The 14,222-nt window shown below is 39.1% G+C and overlaps 1 protein-coding gene across 1 annotated transcript in view; it reads right to left on the bottom strand.

The window, feature by feature from the left end:
* The window catches only part of LRRC4C (leucine rich repeat containing 4C), a 508,382-nt gene extending 495,875 nt beyond the window's left edge, over positions 1-12,507 (bottom strand). Inside the window, exons 1-3 of the mRNA XM_058421147.1 lie at positions 12,197-12,507; positions 3,221-3,315; positions 1,263-2,838 (exon numbers count right to left, since the gene is read on the bottom strand). The gene's annotated coding sequence lies outside the window, so the exon portion shown is untranslated. The remainder of the gene's footprint in view (positions 1-1,262; positions 2,839-3,220; positions 3,316-12,196) is intronic.
* Positions 12,508-14,222: the final 1,715 nt, after the last annotated feature.

Here is a 14,222-nt window from a genome sequence, read left to right as displayed (position 1 = left end):
AGTGTCTGTTTATTCAGTAGAACTCTATTTGATCCCTGTCTTTTTACAGTACGTATCCAGCTATGCAGTATTTCAAAGAGATACCATATTCTTCAATATTGGTCATTCATATTCATATGATTGCAAAGGCATGAGTACCTAGCAATTGCACTTGGAGAACGAAGCATCTTTGAAATGTATTTACAGACGGTTTGCTTACCTCCTTGGGAATGCTAAGTACTATCAGTGCAGCAATAAAAAAAAAAAAAAAAGCTCAACTAGAAGAGCTCTGATTCTATTGCAGTGCAATGGTATTTTATTTTTATTATTTAATGGAACGATGGGAAAGGGCTACAACAGTCATTCTGTAACAGTAGAAACTGCATTGGTGGAAGGGGGTGCAGGGGGAGGAAAAGTGCCAGGTTTAAATACTGAGTAGCATCAGACTGATGTAGCAGATAGATCTCCAGAAATTCTGAAGTGCCATGAACCACACTGGTGAAGCATTTACTTTGGTCACCTGAGTGCTTAGTAGCACCCCCAACTCAGAAATTAATGGCCGAGAAGAACCCATTTGTGATTGGCACTTCATACCACAAGAGTTATTACTGTTAGATCCTACATATTGCATAAAGTCTGTAACAAAAAAAAAAAAAAAAAACAAAAAAAACACACACACCCACACTGAAAGCAGCATTCAAAAGGTTAATAAGAAGCAAGCAGATGAACTTCACATAAGTGGATGCACAAATCCACACATTTCTATTCTGCTACCTTCTCCTTTGGCTAACAGCAGCAGAAACAGCTTTGTACTTACATATTCATCATTCCAGAGCTGACTGAAATGCAGAGGAAAAAAAAACTAGACAAGACTTATGAAAATATGGAGGCTTCTATTGAAGATATTGTATGAGCTATATGTCTTGTCCATTCAAGATACTTCCCAAATATTTTAGCTTGTTTAATCAAAAGATTTCTCTTTCTAGAAATTCTAATAACTTTGAAATAAAAGGAGCTTTATAATGCTATTTAACTAACATTTTCCAGGAGCCCTATAGATTATTATTTTGCAAGCATTTTTACTGTGCAAATGGCAGGGGAAGGAGGGGGGTGGAAAATGAAAAGGACGTAAAAATGGGATGCAAATTACAAGCACAGACTTTACAACCGCCACACTCCGTGGTGCAGCCAACACTAACGTTTTTGCCTTTTCCCCCTACTTTAACCAAGCAAGCAGGAAACAAACAAGGAAACAGAAGGGGTAGATAATCCCCTGGACTTACCTTTTGTACAGTCCCTCTATAAACTTCTCCGAGAGAAATTTAAATTCCTCCAAGTGGATGTGATTCTTTTAGCTTTTTTCTTTCTCGAGTCACACAGAAGCAAAACAATTAGTTTTCAGAGGTTCCATTTACTGCTCTTCCATCCCCAGCAAAACGTGTCCAGGAGACTATGCCAAAAGTAAGCCCAGAACTCAAAAGCAATTGGAAAGGGAGCGTAGGGGGTTGCTGAAGGACCAGATTGTGAAATTCAGTAGCTTGAGCACAGAAATATCCTACTGTACAATATACCTGGCTTCTTGCTCACCAAAAAATGTAGTGCAAACTGTCAGTAGTAGCCTCCAATAGCTGCTGTGTGTGCTGCAGATGGTATGTCTCACTGTTACCTTCCCAGATGGGTAGAGGATTCAGAGAGCAGCAAAACCAGGGGGTCGCCTCCAAACCAGGTGGATTGCCAGCCACTCATTCACTCAGTCCAATTAATCAAGACAAGAACAGCTCAGTCACCGGAGGTATCTCCTTCCAGGGTGCACAGGATTATGGCAAGGTTATTAATCTTGCTTTGCTGCATCCCCCCCACCCCCTACATTCAGCAGCCTGCACCGAGATGATTGCCAGCTCTGTCTCTGTCCCCGTTCTACTGCATTTTGCTCAGCCCTCTGTTGCTGCAAGTGAAACACAGAGGAGGGAGGAATACTAATAAGGTGGTTAGCTACAGTTTCTTTAAGGCATTCTACATACTGCGTGCGCTTGTGTGTACGTGCATGTGTTGTGTGCATTTTCCGTGGGGCAATCTGGATCTCTTGGCAGCTGAAATAGGACTTGTTCCTACATCAAAGTCTGAATTAATCTGGATTATCACCTAAAGAATATCAGAGCCAGCAATTGTATTTTACTTAGGATAAGAGGAGGGTACTAAATGGTCTAGAAGATTAGGACAGCAGCAGCGGTTATAGGGGGAGGGAGTGGGGGGTTGGTGGTGTAGAAACAACACTACAGCCAGAAGAGCATAATCAGTTAGAAATTTTGTTCCAAACAGATGATTTTAGCAATGTTTTAAAAGTCATTCTTATACCCTGAACCAGTTGGGATTTTAAAATCAGCACTATATTATCCAGCTTTAGATTAGGCAGCAATATGCAGAGTCAAGTAAATATTTTTAGAAAAGAAAAGATTTCTGGCAGGAAAAGAAAAAAAATAGAATGTCAGTGGAGGCAGACATCCAACACTGCATTTATGAAGGTGCTTGAAATTCCCTCCTTCAGTGAGAATTGCTTTGCCAAAAGCTTTCACTTATGAAATGAGTTTTGAGTTCTCAGTCCAAGAACCAAAACGGATTTTCCATGTATTGCCTAAATATCTGACCTTCATGAACATGAGTATTCTGCTGTGATAAGTACAAGTCCTAGCTGTAATTCACACATTAAATATGAAAACAGTCATATTGCCTTTGCTTTCCCACAGGTAATTCAGACCCTCTGCATCAGGTTCAGGATGCAAACGCTGCTGTCTCACTTGTCATCCATAACTTCAGCTTTTTGCAGCAGATGACACTTCAGGAGCCAGAAGACTGAGACTCCTTCAGAAACATGAAAGAAAAAAAAAAAAAAAAAAACCACATTCCTCAGAAGCAGCTCTGGGATTACTACAGTAAATTATAACTATGAGGGACTGTTAAGGAACCAGTTCATGGGTCTGAGCAACAAAATACACTTGACAGAGCTCCCTAAAGAATGAGCTACATTAAGTAAGTTTGGTGCTTCACATCACAGAAAGTTTTAGCAACCAAACTGTAATAGAACACGGTGGAAGTGCTTTGGGGAGTTTTAGATACACCAGCCACGGGATAGCTGGCAAAGCAGCCTGGATGCACTGACCGTGGCAATTGTTATTGTTACTGTAGCACAAAGGACTGCAGTGTAACATCCATAAGCACTGTGGCCACAATATTTAGTACTAACATGGAGTATGTGTCTTCTACTGTTAAGTAAACCCTGCAGTTTTAACAGACAGTGAACTTGCAAAGCCACACAGCATGAGAAGGAGGCTGTGGTACCTGGAAAGAGAAATGTAGGACACAGTTTCAGAAGGTGGAAGACCCACAGTGTTTCACAAATCACACATAACCACTTGGGCTTTTGTTCACTTTTTCAGTTTAAATTGCTGTATAACTTAAAGTCCACTGAAGCAACAGGAGAATTTGTAAATTGTACTTGTTTTTAGTTTGTTGCAATTATTTTGCTTCTCCACCCCGTCCTTTCTTCACCCTCCATCCTATTCCAAAACACTGCATGACATCTTATGTAGCTGCTTTCTTGGCTTGTGGGTCTTGGAGCGGATTCTTTCTCACCCCCAAACATGAACATGCCTATCCACACAGGAACACGAGCAGCCACAGCAGTTGGACTGAAGATCCATCTAGCCAAAGTTTTGCCGGTGTTGGTCACAGGCAACCCTCTGATCAAGGGAAGCAAATGGTGGTGTTTCCCAAGTACACTGTGCCAGCCTTTAACTATCTGTGCCACAAGGAGTTGCAGTCAGAGACAGGAACGCTCTGCGCACTTTAGTATGCCACTCACAGATTCACAGTCTTCTATCATAAGCAGCCTGGACTCACTTCCTCATGCTGAGAAGTCCTGATGCATTTACCTGCCCTTCATATTGATTTTGCTCTATTCAGACAAACACTCTTCACTAACTTTTTCACCTCATATAGTGACCAAAATGCCACAGGAGTATAGCATTATGGTATTGACACTTTCTACTTGGAGAACATATCATCCCAGAGCACATGTTAATGACGCTAATGGCATGTTCTGTTTTCTAAGACCGCAGTATGAGTAATTTTGCTACTCTCAGATTAACAACATCAGGGATAACATTTACAGTTCTAACTAGTAAGCTGAAGTTTCATAAAGCAGACCTCATGTCTCGACCAAAGTCCAGTGTGAACAGCTTTTTCCACAACCTTTTTCTAGGTGCAGCCTGAATTGCTTGAGTATATTAAAAAAGCTCCAGAACTAATTAAATCTATTCATAAATCTAATATTTGCAATCCATGGGACTGGAACAACAACAAAAGTAATTAAACTGACTTGCATTCTAGTTTCCATGACACAGAATACATGTTAAAGAAGGGGGGGGGGGGGTTGTGGAGAGAAGAAATATCAAATGTTATGCAAGAATAAGTTACTGTTGCTGTTTTCCAAATATTCTTCACCATAATCCCAAAGATACAGGCAAGGACTTTTGTCCTACCTCACCTACATAATTTTAAAACCATACCACCAGCTAATTACTTCCACATTAATCAAAAAGAAAAAAAACATTCTTTGCACTTCCAGGGTTTTTTTTGCTTTTTGACTTTGTTTTTACCCAAAACAGGCTGCACTTTGGACATCTCATCACTTCCTTGATCACGACAGTCTTACAAGCATCTTTGTTCACATGCCCTCATTATGGTGAAAACAAAGGCAGTTTATTATGCAATATAAACAGGACAGATATGCTAACTCCCTCCCCTCATTCCACCTCACAAAGGGGGGAAAAAAAAAACAAACTTGACTTCAGCTCCATCTCAGTCTGGCCCTCACCTCATTCAGCTGAATTTGATGACCTGTCAGTTAATATCAATGTCACTCCTCTGAAAACTTCTGAAATTCAGCACAAGTGAAGCACACAAACTTATTGCTCAGCAAAGCCCTCAACAGAGAAAGTACTGACCCAGCACACATGCTCCCACACAAAAAACTTCCAAAAGTCCCTCAAACATTTTTGCAATATTTCACTTTCTAAATTAAATTATGTCAATATAATAAAAGAGGCCCAAATTCCATACACTATTTGCAACCTTGTTACCTCTTAATTTTTAGCTTCTTTATGAAGAAATAGTAATATTTATGAATATGATTTCCATCCTAAGAAAGCATTAGCAGGACCATAGCGGGGTGAAAGATGACCCAAGAGGCCCCTGTAGACAGCTGGGGCTGGCAGCCAGTACGACCCAGCACCTCTGGCTGATGAAGTTTGAAGAGTTACAGCTGCCAGAGTGCACACTACCCCCAGGGAGCACCCTAGTGACAATCATCAGAGGAAAATATACCCCAGTTTCTCATCCACCCCTTGGCTTGGTGCAGTCCTAACTTGAAGCCAGGATCAATGGGTGCTGTAAATTTATATATCAGCCTCAAAACTACAGGGACTGTGAAGCAGCACATGTGGCTTCTCTTGCCTCTGCTAGAGGGCAGTGGCAGCTGTTCCTAAGGAAGCCCAACACCCACTGCCACTGCTGGACTTCAGACCTGAACTGAACAATACTGACATTTTTGGAAAAATGATCACAGTGATCTTTCTCCTGGGAGCTGTGAAACCTATTGTTAACCACAAAGATTTTTCAGGAGACTAACAGTGAAAGAAAGTGGAAAAGCAAACAAGAAAATATATTACCTGGAGAAAAATTAATTGCCAGCTAACTTGTGAAATATTTGCAAAGTTTATGTTCAAGACCAGTGGTAAACACATTTCTACTGTTATGAGAATTTTGTAGACAATATTCTGTCAAGGTATATGCATTACAGTTGCAATAAACATATGAGTAATAATAATAACTCTTTCATCCAATACCTCTCCTCCAGGGAAAGATGCAACAGCAAAACTGCAGCAAACAGGTTCTCCACATCCTTTATACCTTAAAACTCTCGGTCATGGTTGTGAGCAACACAACTGAGTTCCTCAAAATCTGAGAAACACACTAAGAACTATGTTTCATTATTAACGGCCCTAAAATAAAACAGGCTTTTCACATAAATCAGGCTTTTCAGTTTGCTTTTTTCTAATCAACTACTTTGAAAGATTGAGTAGTTTACATTGTGGGTATTTTTAGTTCCAGCAGACTTACCATCAGATTCCAGCCTTCCACCTAAAAACTTAAATTCATTGTCTCAAGCTTCTAATTTCAAATTAATTCTGCAATGCTGAAATACAAATCCTAATCACCTTGATTTTGTGCTATTTGGATGCTATTATTAAAAGACAGATTTTCCAACCCTAATATCTTAGGCAAAAAAACCCAATTTGATAAAAAGTCAGAAGTAAAAACTTTACATCTTTACCTTTCTTCCTTCAAAGAAAAGAAAATTTTAAAAAGAAGAGTTACAAAACCTTGTTTGAAAGCATGAAAAACAAAGGCTGTTTTAGAAGTTCAGCTCAGGAGCTTAAATAAATATATATATATATATATATATATAAATCAAAAACCTATGCCCACAGACTCCAAAGCCTAAAACCTTACATTGCTGTTATATTCTGATATATACCTGTACCCCACAATACTTTCACCCCCTTTTTCAAAGGAAATTACATTTTTTACTCTCTGGTCAACAGAGCAAGTAAAGTACTTTCTTCTCCCTCCTCCTTTCTGTCTTTCAGCAGCCACTGCTGCAAGGAGAATAGTCCAGTACACAGACCCTCAGCCTGAGCTCATATGAGCATTCTTTTTACATTTGCTTGCATTTCTCTGTGATCATTATATCTCTTCCTCCCTCTAGAGAGATGGGCTGCAAGAATTAAAGTGTGCAGTATGTCTTTTAGTGAAAAGAAACTTAAAGTAATTGTCTAGACTTTATTCTCACATCATTGAGCACTTGCTAAAAACATCTGGATTGTTGGCATATACTAGTAGCCTTAAATAGTGATCACTGTTTAAGAAACAAAATGAAAGTCACTAAACTAAAGCTAAACACCTTGGATTTATTTATCCTGTACTAAAGAAATACTGATATCAAAAAGATCAGGGTATTGCACTAATACATTTAAGTTCCCAACAAGATTTTTCTTTTCTAAGCAGCAAGAATATTTTAATTTGATTTTTTGATTTGGCCATAAATCTTTTCATGACCTTTAACTTAGCATATATTCAGGTTAAATAAATAAATAAATAAATAAACCAGAAAAATTGGAAGCTGTGATTACCACATGTATCTTGAACTACTATTTCAATTCTCAAATGCTTTAATTGTCCAGGAGCTTTGACTAACCTCTCTGTATTTCTTGCACCCATCAGCAGTTTTTTATTTACACTGACTCAAGTTTTCTGACTTCAATTAGGAATGCCTGAGGTATGGTTTCATCAACATTCCTGTTCTCCAGAGAATGTCATTTTCCCCCTAGCCCCAGCTCCAGGTTTTCTTTCAAGTCTCACTTGTCTGCACGAGAATTCTGCAAACCAGCTTAAGCAGCAGTGGGACTAGCATTGCTAAACAAGGGAAATATAAAGATGAGTGTAAAATTCATTCTCTTCGGTCACAAAGGTGTTCTTTTTACGTTTATCAGAACATTGTAGCAGATTACCAAGATGATTGGGAGAGTTCAAAATGCCTTCTGGTAGGTTTGTGACTACGCAGTGTTTTGGACAGTTGCTTTAGAATGTTTACAAAGTTGCAAGCCGATACTTCAGTCATAAACTTTGTTGGCAGGCAGAAACAACATATAGTGAATTAAAAAAAACAAGCAAACAAATAATTCAGGATTCCAAGAAAGGACAAAGACTCCAGCCTTTGTGAGTTTTGCTTATATTCAGAAGAATTTTGTGACAACAAGCCTGTTCTTTCACATATCAAAATAATTTCAAAAAATGGTATTTTATCCCTTTCTAGCTTAACCCAAGTTGGTCCTGAAATAAGACATTTCACTTCACAGTGGAGACAAAAGCTTGTGAGCTCTTAAGAGACTAACAGCTACTGCAAAATTTGCAAATAAAAGCTATTTTCACTTCAAAACAGAGATGCTTAAACTATTGGTACAGACATTAAACCTTATACAGAAGAGTAGTTGTAAGATTTTAAGGGTTAGTACTGTGCTCCATGACAAATGAAGCTGGCACATTAGTGTGGAAAGCCTGAAGAACAAAATAGTTACATATTTAGGCCGATCAAGGAATGAGATCTATTATCTCTATTTCTCAACCAAGTAAACCTCTGAGTTGCTGTGCTCTAATGTACGTTCGCCAGCTTGCAGTCTAATTGTAAAGTTTGAGCAATGGGGTCTCCACTACTTTCAAGAGAGACAGTTCCAGAGCCTAAGAGATCTCAGAGTTAACACTGTAAAGAGTCACTGAATGAGCAGAGTTTTATTTCCTCAAAAATGCATATTCTGATAGAGGCTGTCTGACTTAGATGACTCATTTTCCCATTAATCAATTTTCATCAGCCATTACAGCCATGTCCGTCACGTGCAGTAAAACATTTAATTGCACAAGATTTTCCTTTCCTCTTTATACTAACACCCACATATCACCATGGGCAACAGACAGCAAAAGACATGTTTTCTTATGCTAAATTTTAAGCTTACAGATTAGCGATCATTTTGGATTTAAGGCCAGCTTGCTTTTTTCTTTCTTATCAGTCTCACAAAAAATAGCATTTAACTACCCTTAAAGTCCTTTCACTTGTGGTCTTACACCTACACACAAGTTTGTTCTCTCAGATGCCCTTTAATAGCCACCGTTTGCAAGAGTTCATAGCTCAGGGCACTATAATTTCTTTGATTTTACGTTCCTCTATTTTGGAGTAGAGGACCAAACTCTCCCAAGCCCAGAAGTGAGTAGTTCAGAGAGATTAATTTCATGTAGGTGCTTGTGTTTGGCATTAGCAGATTGTTAACAACAATTAACCTGCCATCACATTACAGAAAGTACCCTGCCATATATACTGCCACGAAAATACATAAGATCCATATAAAATCTGAAGGATTCAATGACCTGCTGGTGACAACCATGAGACAAAACATTATCTTTGAAGTATAACGCTAGCATTTTAAAAAGTTAATTGCCTGTTCTTAATGCTACCTCCATATTCTTTGTCGGTCTTAGAGCAGGAAGATGATGTGTTCTGCTTGACAACTTTTGATCTGTACCTACTTCATCTGGATGGCACAGAGATAAAGTATTCCCTGTACTGCAGTCAATACAAAGACTCATATCCTATTTCTGTCTTGATTCCCTGTGATAGAAAAGATGTGTGCTAATGTCTACAAATAATTTGAGGGGTGAATGTCGTTGTAGACACAGTCACGATATATGGAATGACACAGTACCACATTTTCAGAAGGTTCAGAAGGCTCTTTAATATGGCCATACGCTGTCTTTTATAGAGTTTTTACAGACCTCAAGGGCAACTTCTGATTGGTTAACTGCCTTCTTGTTACTTATTCTATTGGTTAGTAAAAGACATTTTACTTGTCTATCAAATCTACCTACTCTTGGATTGTTTACATATTTTCTTTACTGATTCTCCTGGGACAAATCCCTCATTATTACAGGTGCACTTACTTTTCACCCTCAAAACAGATTGCTGTGTTAAAGGAACTTCTCATTCTCAAAACAGCTTCATATGAGAATTTACACATTACTTATTAGCTGCACTTAGAAGAAATGACAGACTAGCTTTTTACCCTATTCCCAAAGGTGAAGGTGTGGGTGTCCACATCTTTGAAATGGGTCCGAATGTCTCTCCTAGCTTTGGGCACCCGGTTTGTTGCAGAGCCCAGAAGCTCGGCTCCTGACACAGACATGGCTCTGCACAGCCTGAATTTCGGAGCTTTGGGGTGGAATGGCAGGTTCAAGGGGGAATACGTGGAAGGCAGAGGGGGAAGGCTGTGCCTTCTGAGACCTCAGCCAGTGGGGGAAGGAAGGGGGCACCCTGCGGCCGGGAGTTCGGGATAAAAGGATGCTGCGCCCTCCCAAACCCCGAGAGAAAACCCCGTGGGTGTGTGTCCGGGGGGACTCCCTTTATTCAAATGAAGTTGAGGACTCCTCTGTCTCCCTTTGGACATAAACCTCTGGCATTTGTGGATTTTCCTGATACCTGCTTGCCCTGGAGTCAGCTGCAATTACTGAAAGCATAATTAAGAGAGCCTGAAAGGGTCCATCAAATATATTTTGGACATGCAGTGGAAATTCATGGAAATGGATATGAGCTACCTCCCACCTGCCATTTTTGTGAACCTGTTCTCTCTACCATGGGTGAGAGAAAATGAAGAGAACAAGGGGTAGGAAGTAAGAAGCGGTTGCAGAAAAACCTCTCCCCAGGTTCTGTGAAATTAGAGTAATGCTACCTTTGAATGAACACAAAAACACCCAAAAGCACTGACTGGAGTGGTAGTGTAGGACAGAAAAACAAAATTGGAAAATGTTGGGGGAGGTGGAAGTGGGTAGTGTAAGGAGAGACGGGACTGGGACAAGTGTAGAAATTTGTGACTAAAAGTGAAACCCCAATAAAACGAAAACAAATGCTGCTTTCACATGACTAAAACACTGAAGAATTGAGCAAGAAAAAAACCACCACTGAAGGCTTCACAAGCTACTAAACAAGAGAGGAAGTCAAAATCTCAGGGAAAACTTGTAGAAATATCCCTGTTTAGAATACCTCAAAACAATCCAACCAAAACTCACTTCCTTCAATACTTTATTATATATACTACACCACATAATAACGTTTATCAAAAGCAACTCACATGCATTCAAAGACTCAGCAGGGTCCAGTGGTTGCCAGTTGCTACCACTGGCAGTTTGCTACAGGACTTTGGCTCGAGAACAAATTAATACAAGCTATTCATAATTTAACCCAAACTGCAAATAATTTGTGTGAGACAAAGCATGTGCTAAATTGCCTGAATTATTCCAGAGTAAGAAGAGGAAAGCTTCTTAAATATTGACTTTATTTAGGTCGTTTGGATGGAAAAAAAAGGCTGGCAGCAAACATAACTCTTAGAAACATATGTAAACACATAGAAACAAAATAAACATACCCTGACTTCTAATCCCGAACTGAAAGTTACTTTACATTAAAAAAAAAAAACTTTCACTAAGAAATGTTAGATGAAATTAAAGTAAATAAAAGTTTAGATTGTAAAACAGAAAACTATGCATGATAATCAGCTTTGGAATAATTTTCAGCTTTGGAAATGTCATTCAGAGGAAACAGCCTAAATCCTAGAATAGGCCTCACTAGAAATGAAACAGGACATGGACAAAATAAGAGTACAACAGGGAATAATCTCAGGCAAGCGAGGGGCATTAGGTGACCTAATGAACTGACTTTTTCCCACTGCTAGCTTCCATGATGCAACAGAGAAAACCCAGCTGGTGGGATTTTTCAAACAGGCATGAATAAAGAAGAAAAACAAGGATTTTGTTGCCACTTGGAATATTAAGGAAAGACTCCAACAAGTAAGCATTCGTTTTTATTTTCCTTTTCAAAAGGATTATGCACCAAGCTATTAAAAAGATGTTGATTTTACCATGCATAATAAAGGTTATTTGGCTAAAACATTCACTCCAAACAAGAGTAAAAAACATTAAAAATACTTTCTCATTGACAGCTGAGAATTTTACAAAACTGTAGCACTTTTGGATTATACATATCCTGTCAAGTACCTCCTTCAGGCTAAACAGTTCAGAAGAATTAATTCAAGAACTTCAGAAAGCAAAAACTATGGTAAAATTGCTTTGATTTGCTAAGCACAGTGTAACAGGTAATCGACTGAATTTTTCTAGGTTTTTTTTTTTTTCTTAGCAAGCAGCTCTCCCCAGCATCAGAAAGTTTCTGTCCATATTTTGAAAACATCGCAAACTTGTAAGACAAAAGGGCAAAACCTAAATACACCATGTTCACACCCCTTCAACTGAGCACTGCTTTGAGCCACAGCCGGGCCACCAAAGGGTGGAGGCTAAATTGGCTGAAATACAGGAGGGCAAAAAGGACCAAAAATTACAGGAACATTGAGCTGAACTTGTACTAAGTAATAAAAAGGAAAGAAACTGCAAGCGTCAGAGAAATGCAAAAGGACTATATTAGCTATCAATTTTCATGCCTAGTCACTGATTGGTTTTGCTATACCTTCCTCAGGAGAAATACTTTTTGCTAAACCACCGCACTTACCTTCAGAAAAGAGCTGAAAGCCACATAAATGTTCCCTGAGCATAGTCACTTTAGGTGCTTGAAGGGAAGGAAGAATTTTATACACCCATCTTTTTCATTTCTGCGCATCATTCCATAATCAGTACTTTCCTTATGGTACATAAAGGCAATTTGAACACAACATTATGCCTTATTCACCAGTCCTATGTTCAGATTCCTTAGGTGCTTCTCAGCAGTTTTCCCAAAAAGTACCTTTCCCAAAATCAGAAGTCTTTCCCCAAAAAATACAATCCTACTAATAGGTCTAACCAAGACAGAGGCCCACAAACACACAGGAGGGACTCAAAACCATTTTATGTTGCCTCAAACTCCTTTTATCACTGCAAGTTCCTAAGGCTCCTCCCAGGCTGCACCTGAAAACCTGCACCTACCCCAACCCAGCTGAGCATTGATTGTCCCAAGTACAGTCAAATAGCTGTGTTCCACCAGCCTGGCACTGATCCCTCACAGCTGCTGGTAGTTAGGAGGTGCCAAAGAGCATGAAATCCAAAATCCTGGTCTCCTGGTATTATGGCTCTGATTTTTTAACATGAAATGTCCTGAACTTTTGTTCCATGTGTAAAATAGGCATCATAATAGTCACCTCCTCATAAGACAAAAACAGGGGAAAATAACAGTGGAATATTATTAGTCATTAAGCTTTCAGATGTCTAAGGATAAATCCCACAGAAAACCCTTTTGCTTTGTGATTCTGTTCCCAGGAAGTCACCCGAAACAGTTGTAGTGAATAAGGCACAAGGGCAGGCATAGCAAAACTGCAAGTTTAGCAGCATTTAGAATAAAAAAGTCATGCAGCCACCAACATAAAAAACACTCAAAGGTTATTCCTACAGCTCCTACTAAACCACAGGAAATCTGTAAAGGCCTGGGGCTCTAGAGTGGCTCATCACTTGTGGCTTAGTGGGCAAGATTTTTGTGCCTTCTTCTTCCCCCGTTGTGAGGCATTAAGTCTTCAAAACCTGTATGTGCCTCAGTTAGGCATATGTTACCTAATGAGGTATTCTCAGAATTCTTGTATTTCTGTTCTTTTAGGAGATCAGCGTTTGCATGACCTCACTACCTTAGGGAAGTTCCCAGTAAAACTTTCGCTTCTGCTATTTGTGCGCACACACAAACCTGCACTGGCTCCTCGTATAACACACTGGCTGCTGTAAGGTACAGTCTACTGATAAGCTGGTGCAAGCTTTGTTTTTGCCTCTAATACTTACTGATATAAAATTATATTTATCAGCTATTTCTGTGAACCTACATATAAACACATTAATTCCCACACATCTGGAGCCACGTAAGATTAATCCTGTGACTACATTGGCTTGATTGTTATCCTATAAATATGAGCACCTGGACTGAGCTGCTCAGAGCAGGAAGCCACCGAGGGCTTAGAGTCGTGGAGGTGTTTCCACATTTTAATGAGATACTCAGTGAAGCTGAGCAGAAATATTTTACCCCCTTGCAAATGAAAGGTAGAATACCCTAGCCCAAATAACTTCTGCAGGCAGTTGTGCTAAAATAATTTATTTTTTGCATCCGCTGCCTTCTGCTAAGGCACAATACAGTTGTGTATACGCAAGTCCAATACAGCACTGAGGGCAAATTACCTTAAAAAAATAAAATGTAATCTTAGTTCAAGATTTCAGAAAAAATTCATAATCAAAATGTCACTGTAGAAATCAGTGTAATATATAAAATCTTAGGACTGTTGGAGGGTTTTATACGGATAGTGAGGGAAGGAATGTTCTTTTATACATCAAGGGATTTAATTGAAGAATATTCCTGAATGCAAAAGTATTAGCATAATTTTTTTTGTTTTTCTCTAATCCAAGTAAAGGTGTTTATTTGTTGCTACATGTTATAAAATGAAAATAAAATCTTTGTATAACTGTCTAAAAGTAGGATAGCAACTGGGGAGAATGGGAGGAAGGGGAACCCTAAACACCCAGCTGAAAAATTCAAGTTCAGAAAGATTGTGTTTCTCATTAACAAGGGA

The sequence above is a fragment of the Hirundo rustica genome, chromosome 6, assembly GCF_015227805.2.
Source record: "Hirundo rustica isolate bHirRus1 chromosome 6, bHirRus1.pri.v3, whole genome shotgun sequence".
Lineage (NCBI taxonomy): Eukaryota > Metazoa > Chordata > Aves > Passeriformes > Hirundinidae > Hirundo > Hirundo rustica.
Note: the sequence above shows the minus strand (reverse complement) of the source record. Positions and strands in the feature narration are given on the sequence as shown.